The 21,246-nt window shown below is 33.6% G+C and overlaps 1 long non-coding RNA gene across 2 annotated transcripts; it reads left to right on the forward strand.

The window, feature by feature from the left end:
* Positions 1–82: 82 nt before the first annotated feature.
* Positions 83–16,996, forward strand: LOC143253582 (uncharacterized). 2 transcript variants are annotated; one of them, XR_013029714.1, is made up of 3 exons: positions 83–1,219; positions 14,324–14,457; positions 16,167–16,996. It is a non-coding gene; the product is annotated as an uncharacterized LOC143253582 (long non-coding RNA). The 2 variants fall into 2 exon arrangements; XR_013029715.1 differs by having other exon boundaries at positions 83–411.
* Positions 16,997–21,246: the final 4,250 nt, after the last annotated feature.

The following is a 21,246-nucleotide window of genomic DNA, read 5'->3' on the forward strand; positions in this document are numbered from 1 at the left end:
CTGCCAACCAATCAGAATGCAAAGACAAAGATTCTTGACCCAAAGCACCGTCAACCCTTATTTGACAGGAAAAACGTATACATTTCACGTGACGATCGGTGGGAAGAGGAGTAACCCAATTCCCGAACACTTTGGGTCTTCAATCCAAATGATGGTTGACAAGGGAAAACTGATTTTTGTATTTTAAACCTAATCTCTGTTCTCCAGGGTAAAAATATCAGATTAAATGCCATGATGGCAATTAGTCTTCACCATCCACAGCCAAGTCTTTTACCGATGAATAGTGGGATTGACCGACACATTATAACAACCCCACGGCTGAAAAGGCGAGTACATTTGGTTCGACGGGGATTCGAACCCGCGACCCTCAGATTACAAGTCGAGCGCTTTAACCCACCTGGCCATGAATAGGTATAACAGTTTATTATAATACGTTAGTGAGTTCCAGTAACATAGAAATTATTAATTGTAACTTTGAATGGTCCTTAAAGTTAGGATTACATCTCTAAAAGGTTTAAATGATGTAAATTGAAAGTTATCTGTTGTATTTTAACATCAAAGGATTGTATAAGTTAGACTTTTGTCTTTGGGACTGGTGGCGTTGGCACGTGAGACACTGTTTAAATGGTTATTTTTATGACGTCAGTAGGGCAGCTATGTATACCTTTTACTCGATATAAAACTCCCATACTTTACCTTCAAGTATATATAACAAGCAAGTGCACCTGGACATGTAAAAATACGTTATAAGAACTCCCAGGAATAGTAACCCTAAGCAGTGTTAACAATCATTCATGAGTGACTGTTGTTCAACGAGACGTGAGCAGAAACAATGATAAATTAAGAAACGTCTAAATAGGAACTTGATAACAGAATCAAACAGACTATTTTGTGCGCCGTTTCGGGTAGATGCCCTTCATGAGGCAACATTACCATGTTACATAGGAATTAGAATAGGAAAAAAAAATGAAGGGTTAAAATACATTTGATTACATACTTTCTGCGTGAAATGTTGAGATAAAACACTCTCAGAGTTTTCTTGTAGAATTCAGAAGAAAAGAGTGTAGAAGTTTTAGTAAGAACAGTTGAAACCGGACTCTAGAATGTAATAATTAATATCGTAAATACAAAAATAATAAATAAATTTTTACTAATATAAGATTCAAATGAAAACTGACAAGAAATCGAACGGCGGATTTCAGCATTGCAAGCTATAAGGGTGAGTAAAACCTGAAGAAAAGCTTGATCGAATAATAATTTATTGAAAACCTTATTCGTTAAATGGGTAAGTTGTTTTAACACTAGTTTCGTAGTTAATAAACAGGATTTCCTACAAACGTTTAAAATTAATGTTTTTCAATATTCGTGAAGCTGAAAGAAATCGATACTCAGTTAAAATATATTTTGAAAACTGTTTAACGAAGATAAAAATAAATTTTAAAAATTGTTTGTTTTTTTTACAAGAGAAATGATTGGAAACTAATCTTAACATGATTGTGATATGTGTCGTATATCACGGTTTTGTCATAACCTAACCACAAACTAAGTTTAGTAGTTGTTGTTTTTTTTTGCAACTGGCTAATTGATTTTAATAGCATAAAAAAAAACAATACATGGGCTAATAATTATTATATTAAAGTAAGTCACCTATAGTAGTTAAATATCCACATAAGGTTAAAGATGGTACACGGTAACTCGGGTTCGAATCTAGCTTTTTAGTAGCATTTATTTGTTAATTTCACCAAGTCGAAAACATTACAATAAAACTAGGAAACTAACATTTCATAAGATTATATAATGAATAACCATTATATCTACAAATGTTTTTCTAGCAATGTAAGTATTTATAGAGATACAGCTAACAAGACATTCAGTTTAAAACAACTTGTACACTGGATAACGATTTAAAAAACAACAAGAACAACGATCGGTTAAGCGATAGAATGTACTAAGTACTCGAACTTTGATAATATTGATTTCCAAACACGTCTATCAAGTAATAAGAATCTACTCTAGTTTAGAGCTTGCGTTTAGCTATTTCACTACAACAACATCAACACTCCAGTTGTGTATGATACATCCACCAGGTGGACGTTGACCACTGGTGATAATAGTAATGTGTTAAGCATCAGATATTCACATCTATGATAGTTTAGTTTATTTATCCTACTACATGGTAGATAGTTTTAAGATCAGATCTCAAACAATGTAAAAAATAACATTAACCACTTACTTGCTGTCGTGATGTGTTTTAAAATGCCCTCTATGTGGGAGTACTAAGTATTATTTTCGCACCGAATTAAATGATATATAGTTTTTAGGGATTTTTTAAAATACAATATACAATTTTTGACATTTCATCAAATTTTCCTTGATTCGTGGGAATACAAGACTCCTGGTCCCGGAAGGCTTAATAGAAATATCGGAGGATAGTAAGCACAAACACTTACAAGCAGTACATAACGACATAAAACAATACATTAGAAACCAGAATCTATTAACAAAACAACTCTATAATAGGCACTTTAAAATATCTCAAAACAATAGTAAATACTATATTTATGTCTTACATCGTAGTCTAAGAAGACCTGATAAAACTTTAGTGTTAAAATAACAATTTCCTCATTCATGTTATCCCTTAAATTTAGTTACAGAGGTTTAACACAGTAGTGTATGTAAATAATACGTTCTTTAGTTAACGTAAATTTAAACAAATGAAATATAGCAACTGTCAAAGTTTTTAACAATAAAAGGGCGTTTGAAAAAGTCACTAATGTCATTACAATTATGGCTTTAAAATGTTAAAACAGTAATTTAAAAAAAATGTCATTTCAACCACCAAAAAATAAAAAAATAAACTAAAATCTGAAGTTAAAGTATTAAAATAATAAATTATATTTTTTAAAAGACAACATAAACGTATACATAAACATAATTATTTTCTAACGTTACACGAAACGTCATCAATTCGCTATGTTAGTAGGGCAAGAAATGCTTGTTAGAGAAGCCAATTCCTATGGTTCTACATGACTGGTTAGAGCTACCCATAGAGGGCAGTTTGTAGGTTAGGCTTAGGGCAGTTCCTTTTACACCTACGTAAGGTCTCTGAGGCGTTAAACTGTAGTTCCTTAAGATCTTGGCTGTTCTGTTTTAAAAGTTATACGAGTTTAATGAAGTTATATGCTTCACACACCATGAAAAGTGCAGAACAATAATTATTTTTGACCAGACTTTAAAAAACCCTGACAGCTGGACTGACGGTATGTAGGAAAACAGTCGCTAGATGTCACATTGAATACTTCGATAGTCGCTGTCCTAGGGCGTTTAATTCCAACCGTCCATTTATCTGGGCACTTCCAAGCTTCAGAACGGCCAAGACCTGGGTCACTGCATCTGGTTCACGAGTAACACTTGATATGTCCTGAAAATACAAGTCATTTGATGTTACACAGTCTCATAATTGTTTACCATGTTAACTACTGTACACACAAATAAACGTAGTGTTGCTTTCGTTGTAAAGCGTCGCCAAGTTAACACCGTGTTAATTATTAAACTAACAAAATAATAAGAAAACAAAATTTTAACTTACTGTATATTTATGTTCAAGTTAACTCATAATTTCGTAAAGAAAGTTTTTATTATATGTTTCGTTTGATATAACGTTCCTTTACACGTTTTGTTTGATGTTAAAAAAACACAATACTTCACATATTTAAACCTTGCATTGATTCATTTACTACCACAAAATGTTTATCATTAGTAGATCATTTGACATCAATATAATATAATATCTCTTATATAGTCAGGCCCGGCATGGCCAGGTGGGTTAAGGTGTTCGACTCGTAATCCGAGGGTCGCAGGTTCGAATACCCGTCGCTCCAAACATGCTCGCCCCTTTTAGCCGTGGGGGCGTTATAATGTGACGGTCAATCCCACTATTCGTTGATAAAAGAGTAGCCCCAGAGTAAGCGGTGGGAGGTGACGACTAGCTGCCTTCCCTCTAGTCTTACACTGCAAAATTAGGGACGGCTAGCGCAGATAACCCCCGTATAGCTTTACGCGAAATTAAAATATATATATATAGTTTTTATTTTCCTTTTCCAAATAAATGTGAATTAATCCTTAAAGTTAGGAGTCTAAGCTCTCTACCGATGTGTTCGACAGCAAATAAACATTTCAGAAACAAAAATAATGGATTAAATAAATAGACACAATAAACCTTGCAAGTAATCGGTTTTCATTACACCAAGATTCCTGGTGCGTGAAAAAGTGAAGTAGAGAGAAAACAGGTTGTAAAATATTTACCGTACATAATTCCCTAGTTCAATTTCGTGTGACTTACACATTCTTTTATTATTATGTGTTTTGTAAAATTATCCTACAAACCTCTGAACATTTCACATTTCTTAGGTAGAACAAAAAAAACAACAACACTTATAACATTCACTTGTGTTAATAATTCAATATGACAACATTGTATACACGTAATTCACACAAATTAAATGATTTTATTAAAGAACTGAAGATAAAATAAGTCACTTACTAATGCTCGTGTTGTTTACTTTGACATAGCTAGTCATAAACGTACATTTTTCCGATTCATGCTCTATTTCAACCGTTAGAATCAGTTGTTTCTTTCTGTTGTTTTTTGCTGTTTTTTTAATTTACATGAGTTGTATTTTATCATATTTTTGTTGTGACGGTTTAGTCTGGAACACATATACATATACAATGGTACATTCACATCTGTTTTTCCAAACTGTCACCTTGTTGAAGTATGTGTAGACTTGGATGTTACATACACATCTGTCCTTCGAAACTCTTACCTTGTTGAAGTATGTGTAGACTTGGATGTTACATACACATCTGTCCTTCGAAACTCTTACCTTGTTGAAGTATGTGTAGACTTGGATGTTACATACACATCTGTCCTTCGAAACTGTTACCTTGTTGACATATGTGTAGACTTGGATGTTACACACACATCTGTCCTTCGAAACTGTTACCTTGTTGACATATGTGTAGACTTGGATGTTACATACACATCTGTTCTTCCAAACTGTTACCTTGTTGACATATGTGTAGACTTGGATGTTACATACACATCTGTTCTTCCAAACTGTTATCTTGTTGAAGTATGTGTAGACTTGGATGTTACCCTCACGCTTGCTAGTTGGTCTCAACAGATTTATCAAACACAGCTTGAGGGTTGGTCTCAACAGGTTTGTGAAACACAGCTTAATGGTTGGTCCCAGCGGGTTTATCAAACAGCCTTATGGTTTATTTCAATACGTTTACCAAACAGGTTGATGGTTTATCTCAACAGTTTTATCACACACAACTTGATGGCTTGTCTCAGCAGGTTTATCAAACACAGTTTCACAGTTGGTCTCAGCAAGTTTATCAAATACAGCTTCACGGTTGGATTCAATACGTTTATCAAACTCAGCTTGATGGTTTGTGTCAGCAGGTATATCGAAGTATTGTATAGCTATGTATAAACACAGAAGTATTATATGGCTATGTATAACCATGGAAGTATTATACAGCTATATATAAACACAGAAGTATTGTACATCTATGTAGAAACATGGAAATAATGTACATCTACATACAAACATACAATATCGTACAGCTATATATAAACATGGAAGTGTCGTACAACAATAAATAAACATGGAAGTATTGTATAGGTGCATATAAACATGGGAGTACTGTACAGCTATTTATAAACATAGAAGTATTGTACGGCTATATATAAACATAAAAGTATCGTACGGCTATATATAAACATAGAAGTATTGTACAGGTATATGTAAACATGGAAGTAATGTACAGCTATATATAAACATGGAAGTATTGTACAGCTATATGTAAACATGGAAGTATTGTACGGCTATATACAAACACAGGAGTATTGTACATCTATATATAAACATGGAAGTGTTGTACAACTATATATAAACATGGGAGTATTGCATGGGTGTATGTAAACAACTGTTTATGAGCATATACGTACAAAGTTTTTAAACTGTTTACATTCACCATCTAAACTGTTTATATTGGACCAATAGAACTGTATTCTATTTACAATACAATATGATGTATTATCAACAATGCACACTCTCTTCGTTCAATCATCATAAACCTAAAGGAGAGAGTCGGGCACAGAATCTGACGAAAGGAAAAAAACTACTTAACTATGTATCACCTTACGTGGGGTACGTAACCATCCAGGCCTGGTTAGCTGGTGGAAAGAAAGACAAAACGATAGTTCCTGTACCTTGGTTTCAAAATCACTCCACTGGGTGCCACCGGAAGTACAACCACAGTATTTAACTTGGAAATTATATCTTTTCCGGTTCATCTAAATATACACTTCCTGTTTCCTTTAATGATTAATAGCTCAGAGGTTTAGATCTTGATCGGTAAGAATGAAAAGAGATGACCAGGATATTATACGCATACATATATTTGTTACAGGGAGTTACCAGGTACGAAAGTAAATGTTCCAAGAATCTTTGTGTACACCTTATTAAGGAACAATGTACAATTCGTCCACATTTCAGTACCGTAAATCAGCCTTCTCAGTGATTTCATTCATACTTCAATACAGAACCAAAAACCAACAGATGAACTGACTCTTACTGACCATCTTCGGTAAAGAGATAATGACCCACAAACATACGCAGTCGGTGAAAAACAGCGGTCAGTAACCAGTTGAAGCACACAAAGAAACATTGGTAACTTTCTTGTCTTTAGGCAATCGTAAATCTCTAAGATACAAGTGGTTTGTTTTGTTTTCACACAAAACTGATGTGATATTCTTCGTGTTATCATACACGTGTGAACCATATTCAATATTATATGAAGAACTTTACAGTGATGTCCAAATCTACATGTATTACGTATCAGTACTAACATTTTCAATTTTTTTTAGTTAATCGCAGTAAAAAGTATATTTCTTGAAATATTTTTGAAAAATGTGATATTACACGGTACTTACATAATTTTTTAACTGTTTTTTCTTTTTTTTAAAAAAAAGGAAGTAAGCTTATTAATCAGTGTGGTAAAGTGGTTAGCACACCGCACTGTGGATCCTAGGGTTCATGGTTCTTGTCTCCTGGATGTAAAATCGCACTCCATAATTGAGTGCTATATTATAATGACGGTCAAATTGGTGCTGTTATTAGGTGCCTCCCTTTTAAACGTAGCTGGGTGCAAGTATCCTAAACAAAGGATTAAATTATTAGACACTACAAAGTAAAAGCTTGTTAAACCACTTTATTGTAAATACACGAACTGCTTGCTATTCTGAAAGTCTGCCTAGTGCAATGTAACGTTCATGCTCCAGATAAGTACTGTGATTCATGTCAGGTAATTATCATAGAATCATCACCGTAACCAGAACCAATGTTCTACGAAGGTCAAACTTAGAATCCAACCTATAACTTCCAGATGTATAAATGTGTGTGGTGAACGAAAGAAATAAAACAAAAAAACTACGATATAACCTCAGTAACCTCTTTGACAGTTCCGGCCCTGCATAAATATTATTATCTGTTTTTATTATGGCTCTCGTTAAGGTGGTTCGCAGGGCTGAAATTCATAAAAGGGTAAGGTAAGCATTTTAACCCAAAAATTATGAATTCGAAACTGGGTAAGATGTGATAGAAAAATGAAAAACAAAAACGTACATCTCGCAGCAATGTTTTAAATGGTTTTTGTCAACTTTAACTTATAAAGTTTGTGGAAAAACCCTTAAGGATTCCTGACCAAAATGCTGATCCATTAGATTTAATTTTTTTTTATTTAATTTTTGCTCGTTTGTATTAGTTTTTACACCCAACTCAACACAAACTGGCATATCCATTGTAAAGAAAATAATGCTTTCATAGAATTTTAAAATGTTCAGTTCTTATGTGAGTGTTCAATGCACGTCTGTTTTCTGACTGTCTGTGCACGTGATCTCTGGTTATTGTCAGACATGACGTCACATAGACTTGTAGATCTAATCAGATAGCTAAGTGATCTTCACACGAGTGCCAAGGTCGTTTTGGGCTTTGAACAACAAAGTAAAAAAAAATTCGGGCTTATGATTGGCCCAAAGAATGTAAAGAAATTTAACAGCCTATAATAAATATGCATACATATATAAATATCAGCTATCTCACAACAGATTTTAAACTATTATACACGACTCAAGTTTCGAAATTGTTGCTAACCGTCCAATCGAATTTCTAGCTTTTTTCTTTTATTTCGCGACCAACTTGACTGCATGATGTTTGATAAATGGTATGATGCGGTTTTGCCTCTTGTAGCGCCGGCTGGTGAGAATTTATAATTTTAGTTAAAAACAGATGTACTCCAGTAAAAGAAAGCTATTAGTCGAAGCCCAACATCGAAGATAAAGTATTAAAAAAAAAAGGTTTATCTTGATAGGTTTAGAAACTCATATTAAGATTTTTTCTTTTAATTTTTTTCAGTTATAAAAATGATGATTAGTATAAATAGGAATGTCTCAGTTAAGACTAATTTGGGTTATAAATCCCCAGTTCTGAGCTAAGATTGAGAAGATGTTCATTCGCACGAGCCAATGACAGGTTAAGTTTTATAAAACGCAAAATAACCATACACGGATTATAAAGGCTATCTTCAGTTTATCAGCGTATTTCGTTATCATACATTACTGTGGGGTTCACACAAAGCATATGTTGAGTAATGTTACGTTTGATGCCTGTTAGAGCACAAAGCTACGCAGTGGGTTATCTGTGCTCTGCCCACCACCTGTATCGAAACCTGGTTTTAATAAGTAGAGTAATATTAAAATCACTGTAAAGAAAGGTAAATTAAATAGATAACGATCTGAATCAAGACCACTGCCTCAATGGGTCGGTTTACGTATTTACAACGTTAAAATCTAGAGTTTGATTCTCGCGTTGGACAGAAAGCAGATAGCTATTACGTAGCTTTTCGCTAAAAACATTAGGACCTCTTGTGTTAATCTGTAACGGGTTGTTAAAAATTATGAGTTAAAAAAACCTCAGGTGTTTACTTTTATGTTTGATTTGTTTCACAAACGCACTTTTAAATTGTTATAGAGCTAATCCAAGCCTGGTATGTATGTTGGTCTATTTTTAACTCCAATTTTCTGTATTTTAAGCCGTTACGAAATCAAAAAATTATTGGGGTATACCAACAATGATTAATACACATTTTACAGAATCTAGTTATTACAGAACTTATAGAGAGTCACAACTACTGCCAGAAAATAGATGACCTTTTCAAACGTAATCACATTAGATTTCTGTAGCTAAAACGATATTATGTATGCCAGTATCAAACCAAAGAAACAAATCTGTAACAGTATGTATCTGCATACAACACTAACAGTGTCAATAACATAAAAACAAGTCAACTTCGAAATTATAAAAGATATTATTATCAGATATGCTGAGTTAAACTACAATAAACGTGAATACCAACTCTGGTAAGATATCTATTATATTCTGGGATATATCATAAACTCTGTTTTTCTTTCTGCGTTCAAAATCTACCACCAACTTAGAAATAAGGTAGTGTTTCAAAAAATATCCGTTAATTTGATATATATAAATAATAATAATAAAAATTTAACAATTTTTGAGCCTGTCTGTCAGAAATTTAGAAATTTAGCAACAATTTAAAGCTTTTCTGTCCAACAACCTTAATTTTCTTGTAAGTTTTTTTGAAAAAATAATTGATAAATTCACGAAGTCTTTAATTCTAAAAGATTTTTTGTGTTAATTCTCTTTCCGTCATTGAAGAACTACATAAACAGATTATGTTGTTCATTTATAAAATAAAACGGTGATAAAACACTAGTTAAAGTACAATGCTCAAATTTCTTTGTGTTATTTTGACATGCTCTGTCGATATCGTAAGCAACTATGTTAGAATATGCAATATTTTCTTTTTCGCGGTCCCATGGTGGGACAGCGGTAAATTCACGGCATTAGAACGGTAAAACCCTAGGTTCGATTCTCCACAGTGGACATGATAGATAGCTTAATGTGGTTTTGGTTTAAATAAACAATTATTTCTCGTGTATCACTGTTTTATATGTCTCTTGTAACTCTTCCTTATTTATGAGTAAATTTTATAATCTATTCTTATAACCCCTCTTTTGTTGGGCAGGTTATTTTAAATTATTTGATTAAACGAATGCGAAGTCCAACCCAAGTCACGACAAGAAAATTAGTTTATTTCTTCTTTAACATTTGTTTAAGGCTACTATTACTGTACACTATTTCAGGCCTAAGTTCGTAAATAACATTTTCTCTTTCAACAGAAATGTACTTGCTAAAGGTAATACGACTTATAATTTCATGGCTAATCGATCGATTAATAGAATATATACGATAATTAACTAATTTCCCAATCATTGAACGAACTTAATCCAAATAAATGCTTCACTGATTATCCTACTTATAATGTATCCTTATTTTTGGATATTTCGCAAAATCTCTTGGTTATTAACATTCATGAAAAATTTAGGTATTGTAGGATTTATTTTTAAACTTTCTAAATCTAGCGATATCATCGTGTTAGTAGCTCCTTCTAAGCAGACAACATTGAAAACGTAGCTAACAAATCTATATAAAAACGTTAACAGTATTGACCTGTGACTAACTTCACATAACTACAATGTTTCTATTTTTATTTATAAATATCCTCTTTCTCACCAAATCGTGAATTTTAGAAAAGTAAAGACAGCAGAAAGGCCTAATATATTCTTTGATTCATTATTTACACTGCAGTAGACTAGTTTCAATAGCTTCACATCAGCTAGTAAATAAAAATGTTTCGAGTTGATGTATAGTCCTTTACTATCCTCTAAAAACCTAAAATACTTTAATTGTTTGACTAGCATATGACATACCTTTGTAACTAATCTTATTCAGCTAAATCACTAGTTATTCATTAGTTTTTCATTTATTTTTCTTGCCAAAATATGAATTGCAATGAAGAAACATAATGGATCGGTCTAGTGTTTGACACGTTCAGCAAAACTAATCTATACTGCAATGTTGAGAAACGAATCAAAGAATATATTAGGTCTCTGCAACAGCAGTAGCGAACCGAAAAGTACGTTAGGCCTATACGTCAGCTATTCCTCATTGAATTTTACGTTTTAGTATAAAAACTAAAATCAAAAATCAACAAATAATCATTTATTTTGCTGAATAACGAATAATGGAATAATAATACTGACGATATGCCTTGTTATGTAAATAAATAAAGCATTTCAGGTTATTAGCGGTGAGTTATGCAAATATTCTCAAGACATTTGTTTCCAAAACCTTATATCAGAATAAGGATTCTATTCTTATATATACTTTTGTTTATTTTTCCAGATTCTTACCCCAGATCACGTTTGGTTATCATCAAGTAGACAATAACGACTTTAAACCCAATTTTTAGTTTGTCTGTGTCCACTTTACTAACCTACAGTTTATTTATTTGACGAAATGACCCGACGCTCTCTATTATTAGCATCCTAAATAATTAATTTACTCGTATTTTCTTTATGTATTTAAGTCGCGGATTAAAATTACCTGTGCCCAAAGTTAATATGTTTAAATTAATATAATTTTAATTTAGTTTTTTAATCTTCATTGAGTTTCCTGCAAAACTTCAAATCAATGTCAAGCTTTTTTTAAGCCTAGTGCTCAACGTTCCAGGTGGCGAATTCTTTCCAAAGAACGTTTTTATTGGTAGATTGTTTGTTTGTTTTGAATTAAGCATAAAGTTACACAATGGGCTACTTGTACCCTGCCCACCACAAGTAATGAAACCTGGTTTTTAGCAGTGTGAGTCCGCAGGCACATCGCTGTGCCACTGGGGGACTTTATCGGTGGAACTACATGAAACTTTTATTTCCACCTATTACGCTCAGTGTATTTCTATTAATAAAAACAATAAGGAAATGTATCATGTGACAATTTTAATTCCTCTCCCTCCTCTCAAAAACCAACGAGTTCATTATTCTGAACAACAACACGTACATTATATCAACGCAAGTTAGACATAACACTCGAGTTGAAAATCCTTGAAGAAATCAAAGTAATATTTAAAACAGCGAGTCTTAACATATTCATATATATATCAATCAATTCAATAACAGTAATTCTGTAAAGGAGATAATAACAAGTTTAGTGTGTTTCACTGGATGGTAAAACATGTTACATATCTTAGCTGTATAATATAACAAGGTTTTCACTTGTGACTTCGGCGTGTACAAATTATAATTTATTCTTCCTGTGTGTTTCACTTCACAGTGAACCATCTGTCTGACCAAACTGTTTATTGTACGGCAAGAGAGAAAATCACTGACGTAAGAAGTCCGCTTGTTTTAAACGGGTTTCAGTTATTGTTGTACAAGTTTTAACAGAGATTAATGTCTGTGAAGATATATAAGTAATAGCTTTAATAATTATTTCAAATCTATTCAGCTATCGAGATAAGAATAATTACTGTACAAAGCGGAAACACCTGTTAAGAAACAACCCAATCAGTTAATTTTTTTCACTAAACTCGAGGTTTACCTGCATGGGTCAAAACAAGTTATTATTACCAGGCGGCACTGCTTTTTGTTTACTACGCACTTCAGTGATTGTATACTATGCATCCCATTAGGTTCAAGAATGTTGTTTCAGACAGTTTGTAGTTCTCTGTCTGGTACCAGAGAACGATACAATAAAAATACTTATTGTCTTTTTCATGAAGTTGCAAGTTTATTTAAGTTTTCTAGTATATTATATAAGGTAAAAGCTCTCACCAGTTAAACAGTTTTATCGCATATAATTAATAATTTGTATGTTAAGTTTGTAATATCACTGGAATATTTGTTATATCACAAGAATAATATTATTTCCACGTGATTCAAAGTAAGAGAGAGATTCCACAGATTCATGCGCCTCCTAGTGGCACAACGGGATGTCTGTAAACTTGCAACGCAAAAAACCGGATTTTGATACTCATTGTAAGAAGAGCACATATAGCCCATTGTGTAGCTTTGCACTTAACTACAAACAAACTAACTGATACACTGGAACTGTGCACATAACTTTTCATTGTGCACTATAAAGTTAATCAGAAGATTTTCACACACTGGACGATAACAGAAATAATTTTATATTCATAATTCACATTTAATAAATAGCAACCAGTGCCTCCGAATCTCGCATATCGCTTGAATTAGATTTGTCTTGTCCTAAAAGTAGAAGAAACGAGACTACTTTGCAGACTTGATAAACATGTTTACTAACCAGTCTGTCATATGACTATTTTGATGTTCATGTTGAGAGCTGTAAGCCTAATACTGTTCTACAAGGCACTGTTAAGAAATCAAACATAAATATATTTAATATATATACATATATAATTATATTTTCACATACGTGCAAATCACAAAATATCAAACACTGTTGTCAATTTGTAACACTCCCTACTGTAGTTAATACAAAACAATTCACAACTCTGTATCTTCGAACATGTTTAGAAACAAGCGTTACGAGGTAACACGTAGTAGAAAGGCAAACGACGATTTATTGGGTTGAGGAATAATTCGTGAGCGTTTTTTCAAGTTAACAAAATATATTCATAAATGAAACGCTTTCGCAAAATATTTCATGTCATTTGGTAGATATTTTTTGCTCTAATAGATGGTGTGTTTGATTTTCATATGTCTTTAATTTTTGCTTTCATTTTCAGCTCATTATATGGAATGTCAAGTGGACAAAATCGAGCATTTTCGACACCATCTGCTTTTCGCATTTAATTTCTTGCAATTTCGTTTAAAACAATGCATACTATATACCTAGGTATTACATGAAATAAAGTATCATAATAAATGTTTTGGGTGTAATGTGTTCATGCATTGAAGTATTGTATAGTCTTGCATGTAATGCTTGAATGAAATTATTTAAAAACGCTCACGAATTATTCCTCAACCTAATACATGTACAAAGAAGTTTTTTGATGGTCGAACGAGCTTCGTGTTTCGAGAAAACATTAGTCTGTTGTCTTCAGGTATGATCAATACTAAATAATACGAAACTTATATATCGTTATAAAGACAAAAGATAAAGGGATTAAATAAGACAAAAATATTATCAACATTTGACAAGATATAGGCGAAGGTCAAGTCTGGTAAAGTGTATGAACGGTGATTATGCCTTGTCAAATACGACTGTTGTTGCTAGATTTATTATGACGATTTAATGAGAGATCGTTTGTTTTAATGATTTCTGTAATTTCTAAACAGTCTCCTTCCTTTTAGTTTTAGGTTGGTGAAGAAGAAATTCATTCAAAAGTATTTGGTGACCTCTTTCGTGTTGGTGATATGTTAAGGTAGATATCTGGAATTCGCCTCTACGTCTGTGACTTTTAGTTTTCTTTGTGTCTATATCTGAGGTATGTGACGTTTGCCCTAAATATTTCCTCATACATATGGCACATTGGAAAGAGACTTTACTTAATTTCATTGAATTTTTAAACACATTAAGATACAATGTCATAATCTCTACATTAAGTAGAATTCAACAGTTGTCTTCCATTTTTAGATGTGAATAAAAAAAATAGCATAACAAAGTTGCCATCAGTATATACAGGAAACCCCATTCTGTCACCACACCACCACAAGTATGATCTAATTACCTGGCTCGGCATGGCCAAGCGTGTTGAGGCGTGCGACTCGTAATCTGAGGATCGCGGGTTCGCATCCCCGTCGCGCCAAACATGCTCGCCCTTTCAGCCATGGGGGCATTATAATGTGACGGTCAATCCCACTATTCGTTGGTAAAAGAGTAGCCCAAGAGTTGGCGATGGATGGTGATGACTAGCTGCCTTCCCTCTAGTCTTACACTGCTAAATTAGGGACGGCTAGCACAGATAGCCCTCGAGTAGCTTTGTGCGAAATTAATAAAACAAACAAACAATCTAATTACCACCTGTGAGAGAAAATGTCCACTTAGTTCAATACAACTTTACAAGCATCAAAGAAGACTCACTTACTGAATAGAACTACTTAAAAACACAGGACTATCTAGAGGTTTCAACTCAAACACCATAGATACGGTTTCTATCAAGCTTCAAAACACTGAAAAATATTACGTTGACTATAAACCTTTCACCTATCAACATGAAACATGGCAAATTTGTTTCATTTCCTTTTGTGCTTAGAATTTTTTAACAACTTGAGCATTGATGTAAAAACTCTTACTACCTAACCCGAAAGAATTCTTAATAAAAGGTGCATACAATATATCATTATAGTATAATATGCTTCCTTATTCAACAGTTACGAGGAGAATATGTTTGATATTTTCAGATAGGGCTATTTAACTGGAGATTTGGTCAAGATATTGATAATGAAGTAATTCTCAACATCTTAGTAACTGAATCGTGGTATTAAATGAAATAATGAGATTGGGCACAGTGTGAGACGCAGAATGAACAATCTATATTGCAACACTAAATACAAACATAATTTGTGTGCTTACTTTATTGTACGACAAACTGTCATTTTCTACTATTTCTCCTTCAAGAACTATTCCAGACTAATCAAATCCAGGTTCTTTAGTTCACACGAAACGTCGCATTTACCCAGACAAATTGGTACCACTAACGTAATTGGTCATTTTCGTTACAACATCGGTGAGGCCATAACCTCTCGATATAATTTGAACATGTCGACAGTCTTTCAAAACGTAGAATTGCAACAATACGCACCTTTCCCTCACCAATAGAACAGGTGTTATCTATTAGAGAATAACAGAGGAACAACGTAACCAGAACAAAGTCAAGTTAACTTTTAATGTGTGACACCTACACATATACAAGGCAAAGAATAAATTCAAAATAAATACCGTTTTTATTTGAAATTTCATTTTAATGGATTGATTAAATTTTTTCTATCAATCAAATATTATTTGTTTGTTCATTTATTAAAGTGTTAATGAGCTAGCTGAATCTATTTATTTATTCCAGTCAAATATGCCTGTTTTAAATATTTCATTGGTTGTTATATTTGTACGACGAGTGTTTCTCCAGTGTTAATGAACTTGTTTTTCACGCTTATCATCTTAGACATAAACATTTTTCTCTTGCTTTTTTTCTTTCAGAATATTTTGCTGTTAAGAATGCCCTAGGATGGGTTGAGATTCAAGGTCGTCAAGTGACTCACAGATGAAAATCCCTCGCCCAGTTACTCAGTAAAAGTCAATGTCTTAACATATGCAGACAAGTATTAGGTTAGGTTAGGCCTAATGTGTGTATATGGACATCGCTTAGACGTTAGGTCAGGTTGTAACGCGTAAACAAAATATCAAAATTTGTAATTTACCTTGTTAAACCCATACGCACGTACGCGGGGAGGGGAGGTTCAAGAGTATTCATCGGAGCCCCTGTTTTTGTGATGTAAAAAATTATGATTATATAGTTATATGGGCCCGGCATGGCTAGGTGGTTAAGTTTACATATTTATATGGACACGGCATGGCCAAATAGTTAAGGTGATATAGTTATAACTCGGCCGCTTATTTTATTTAATGTTTTCTACATAGTGTACATTCTTCTGACGAAGAATTAGAAATAGTCGCAACCAGTAGCTTCTGTTGAACATTGTAATTGGAAGTCCGAAGCCATATTGCTACTATCACGTTTTGTAAGCCTGATTCTTTGTCGTAAGTGTCTATGACTTGTTGGTGATAAATTTCAACAATAAACCAACAGCAACACAGTCCACTTGTTTTGAAATAATATATATAAACAAGTCAAACGTACGTACAAACGGTCATTACATTGTTGGTTATGACAGTTTTATCCAGAGCTTTAAGTAATCGTTTCTTTTTCGTCAAAGTCCACACAGACTTACTTTAGGACACAATTAACAAAAATATTTATATTACTGAAACTCTTTGCCACACTATCACTAAGTTCATGCTCATGTCAACATTCATGTTGTTGTACAGTTGTTTAAACCAGTAAAATAATTTAACAATTAATAACTAAATAACTACTCTAGATGTCGACAGTACAGTATCTTACTGTAATAAAACTTACAAATTTAAACTAATTTAAGCCTAGTTTCTCATACAGTGTAACAACAAAATGATTTGTTTATTTTTTGTTGCATGTTTATGGAACTTATGTGAATCTAAACACTAACTGTTACCTTGAGTATCAGAAGTTTCCTAAACACTAACTGTTACCTCACTTATAACTCTCGGCCCGGCATGGCCAGGTGGTTACGGCACTCGACCCGTAATCTGAGGGTTGCGGGTTCGAATCTCCATCGCACCAAACATGCTTGCCCTTTCAGTCGGGGCGGGCGTTATAATGTTACAGTCAATCCCACTATTCGTCTGTAAAAGAATAGCCCAAGAGTCGGCGGTGGGTGGTTATCACTAGTTGCCTTCCCTCTAGTCTTACACTGCAAAATTAGGGACGACTAGCGCAGTTATCCCTTGTGTAGCTTTGCGCGAAATTCAAAACAAACCAAACCACTTACAAACGATGCATCACTCGAAGCACATGGCAAAACAGCTTACACTAACCTAGAAAAAGCGGAGATTTTTTAAGACCACCTAAAAAACACGTTCAAAACACAACATGAACTAGACATGAATAGAAACTTCTATACCGCCCAATTCGGCAAAATTGTAGAAAGAATAATTAGTAACCGACTATCTATATACTTAGAAGCAAATTCAAAATTACCCGAAATTCAAAACGGATTAAGAAAATATAGACAAACTACAGACCACCTAATCAGGTTAACTGAAACAATTACAGACAGCTTTAACAAAAACGAATGCACTCTAGCTAGCCTTCTCGACATTGAGAAAGCATTTGACACGGTCTAGCATAACGGATTACGTCATCGGTTAACGGAAATGGATTTACCACAGGGAATTATTAACTGGGTACCTAACTTTCTGGACAATAGAACGTGTAAAGTAGACGTGAATGGGGCCTATTCAGGGTCCTTTGGACCTGAGGCAGGAGTCCCACATGGAGGGGTAGTTAGCCCTATCTTATTTATCATGTATGTGAGTAATATGCCTCTGTCGAACCTAAATTTAGGTTTTGCATCACAATTTGCTGACGATGTAGAGGTCTGGAAAAGTGCTCCCACTCCTTCAATAGTAGCAACGAACCTCCAATTAGTCCTGAATAACTTAGAAGAATACTGCCAGAAGTATAGAATAAAAATAAATATTCCGATAAACCAAGTAAGATTATTCACCAGATTAAATAAACTGAAAAAAGAACCACCTAAGTTATATATGAATAGATCACTTTTACTGACTGCTACTTCTACTAAATTTCTCAGTTTAACGTATGATAAAAAATTAACGTGGATACAGCATACAGTATTCTGATTAAAATCTGGAAAAGAGCAAATTATGCAAGAAGTCATTCAGGTAAAAATCAAGGTACATCACTTGATAATATAATAAAATCTACAAAACATAATTAGACCTATAATAGAATGTACAAGTCCAGCCTGGACAAACATAACACAAAAACAGTTACACAAACTACAAAAAATACAAAATTCAATCTTACCTTCAGTTTATAAAGTACCACGTGGTATTTCACCCACATTCATCCACAAATATGCAAACATAGAGACAATATCTGTAAGACTCTTGTATAATGCACTAAATTATTTTAATAAGAATTGGCATAAAATGATTTATTGTGTGATCTACGTACATGATGAACATAGTCCTAAGTACCTCTCTCTTATGAATATATGTTTAAGAAATATAAATCAAGTTGGCCACCGTGTACTAGACGCTTAAAACTAGTATAATATTCATACTGTTATTATTATTTTTCTCTCTACCTTTTCTTTCTTTCTATTTTCCCACTATATATATATATATATATATATATATTTACTTAAAAAATAAAATAAAGAAAAGTAACAATAGGAAAAATATATATAAAATAAAATTAAAAAATACATAAAAAATGGCAACTCAAGACAATACATGAACATTGCTCTGAAAAAGGCCGGAGTACTGTGGAATACTCTGGCCCAAAAGCACTACAACAACAACATAGTAGTAGCTGAAATGTAAGTTAGGGATGGAGGAAGAGGTCTTGCGCACCTGACCTTCCTGGGTATCTAAACTTCAAAATACCCAAATACCCACAAAGAAGAAGCGAAGCGATGCACATAAACACTAACTGTTACCTCACTTATAACGACGCACCTAAACACTAACTGTTAACTCAGTTATAACGACGCACCTAAACACTAACTGTTAACTCATTTGTAACAATGTACCTAAACACTAACTGTTACCTCACTTGTAACAATATACTTAAACACTAACTGTTACCTCACTTGTAACAATATACTTAAACACTAACTGTTACCTCACTTGTAACAATGTACCTAAACACTGTTACCTCATTTGTGACAATGTATCTAAGTAGCAACTTATAACTGACTTATAACGATGTACCTAAACACTAACTGTTACCTCAGTTATAACGACGTACCTAAACACTAACTGTGACCTCATTTGTAACAATGTACCTAAACACTAACTGTTACCTCACTTGTAACAATGTACCTAAACACTGTTACCTCACTTGTAACAATGTACCTAAACACTAACTGTTACCTCACTTATAACGATGTACCTAAATACATTCCTGGATATAATATAGTAAAGTTTATTTAAATAAATAACAATAAATAAATTGTGTTAAAACATAGGTAAATAATATTGTGTTGTTATTCCTTGCTGTCATTCTGAGTTGAAAGTGACTTAAAAAAATATATATTAATTACACTTCATATACTTAACCTAGCTGACATAACGAGTCTTTCTATTGGACGAATGGCCTTCTTGGTTGATATATCATTACATGTTTTTCGTAAGTTCTTAGAATTACTAGCAGATATTTTGTGTTAAGTATCTAAATAAAAGTGGGTGATATACAATCATGACTATAGTTTACTACCGTTGTTGCAATACGTACAGTATAACTTAAATAACAATACAGTCATCGTAACAACACAGTTATTTGTTTACATGCCTTTACTGCTAAAACTTTCCCTAAAAAGAGCAGCGGGGAAATATATTTCGTTTTATTTTATTTATAAATGTCGTCCCAAACTTTGACTGTTATTTTTTTTTTCTTGAAATGTTATTCTAATAAAACAAAAAGATATTCAATATCTTTTCCTCTCTGTTGGTTCAGCTATCTGCTATCTCGATGTGGTTTTTCTATAAGAATTTGTTTTGTTTTTTTAATTTCGCGCAAAGCTACTCGGGACTATCTGTGCTAGCCGTCTCCAATTTAGCAGTGTAAGACCAGAGGAAAGGCAAGCTAATCATCACTACCCATCGCCAACTCTTGGGCTACTCTTTTACCAGCAAATAGTGGGATTGACCTAACATTTTAACGCCCCCACGGCTAAAAGACCGAGCATGTTTGGCGCGACGGGGATGCGAACCCCGATTACGAGTCGCACGCCTTAACCCACCTGGCCATGCCAGTTGCTATAAGAAGACACACACATACACAATATCTTTTACAACGTTTTCATGTCTTCTTCAGCCTTTGTTTTGTCTATCACGTAACTAAATCATAGTGTTACTGCAACGAATGATCACGCTTATAAGGATAAGACCCAGCCTGTGGACTGTGTTTTTATGGACTTCTTCTGTGGAAACGTTCGGACTCCATGGTGAGTTAGTTATTCATTAAAACCACGTCGAAGATGCTGTCTAAGCCTTCCTTGAGAGAGGCATCCAGACCGTCTGTGCTTACTGAAAACTGTTAGAATTTAGATAGAACAGAACAACGTACATTTCTCTGAAATTCCTTGAATAAATCAGAAGATGTATTTACGTTTGGTTTTCACACTTGGAATCATATTATCCATACTAGCGCTTTCGATAAAGTCTTTCACCGTGTGAAATCTCAAACAGCAAAATATGGGACCAAAGGTCAGAGTGAGACCTTTTTAAGCTCAAGAAAGGTGTTCCTCGACAGAGAGAAGTCCCAACTTAGAGTGCTCTGTTGCTATCCCCAGTCATAAACATGCCACCTGACAAAACATAAGCAATTATATATATACATGAAATAACGATAAACAGGAAAACTGACATCATGTATATAAGTTGTTAGTTTAGAAACACCAGATATTAAATAGTCATCGGAATTTATTGA

Source organism: Tachypleus tridentatus, chromosome 6 (genome assembly GCF_004210375.1).
Source record: "Tachypleus tridentatus isolate NWPU-2018 chromosome 6, ASM421037v1, whole genome shotgun sequence".
Taxonomy (NCBI): Eukaryota; Metazoa; Arthropoda; class Merostomata; order Xiphosura; family Limulidae; genus Tachypleus; species Tachypleus tridentatus.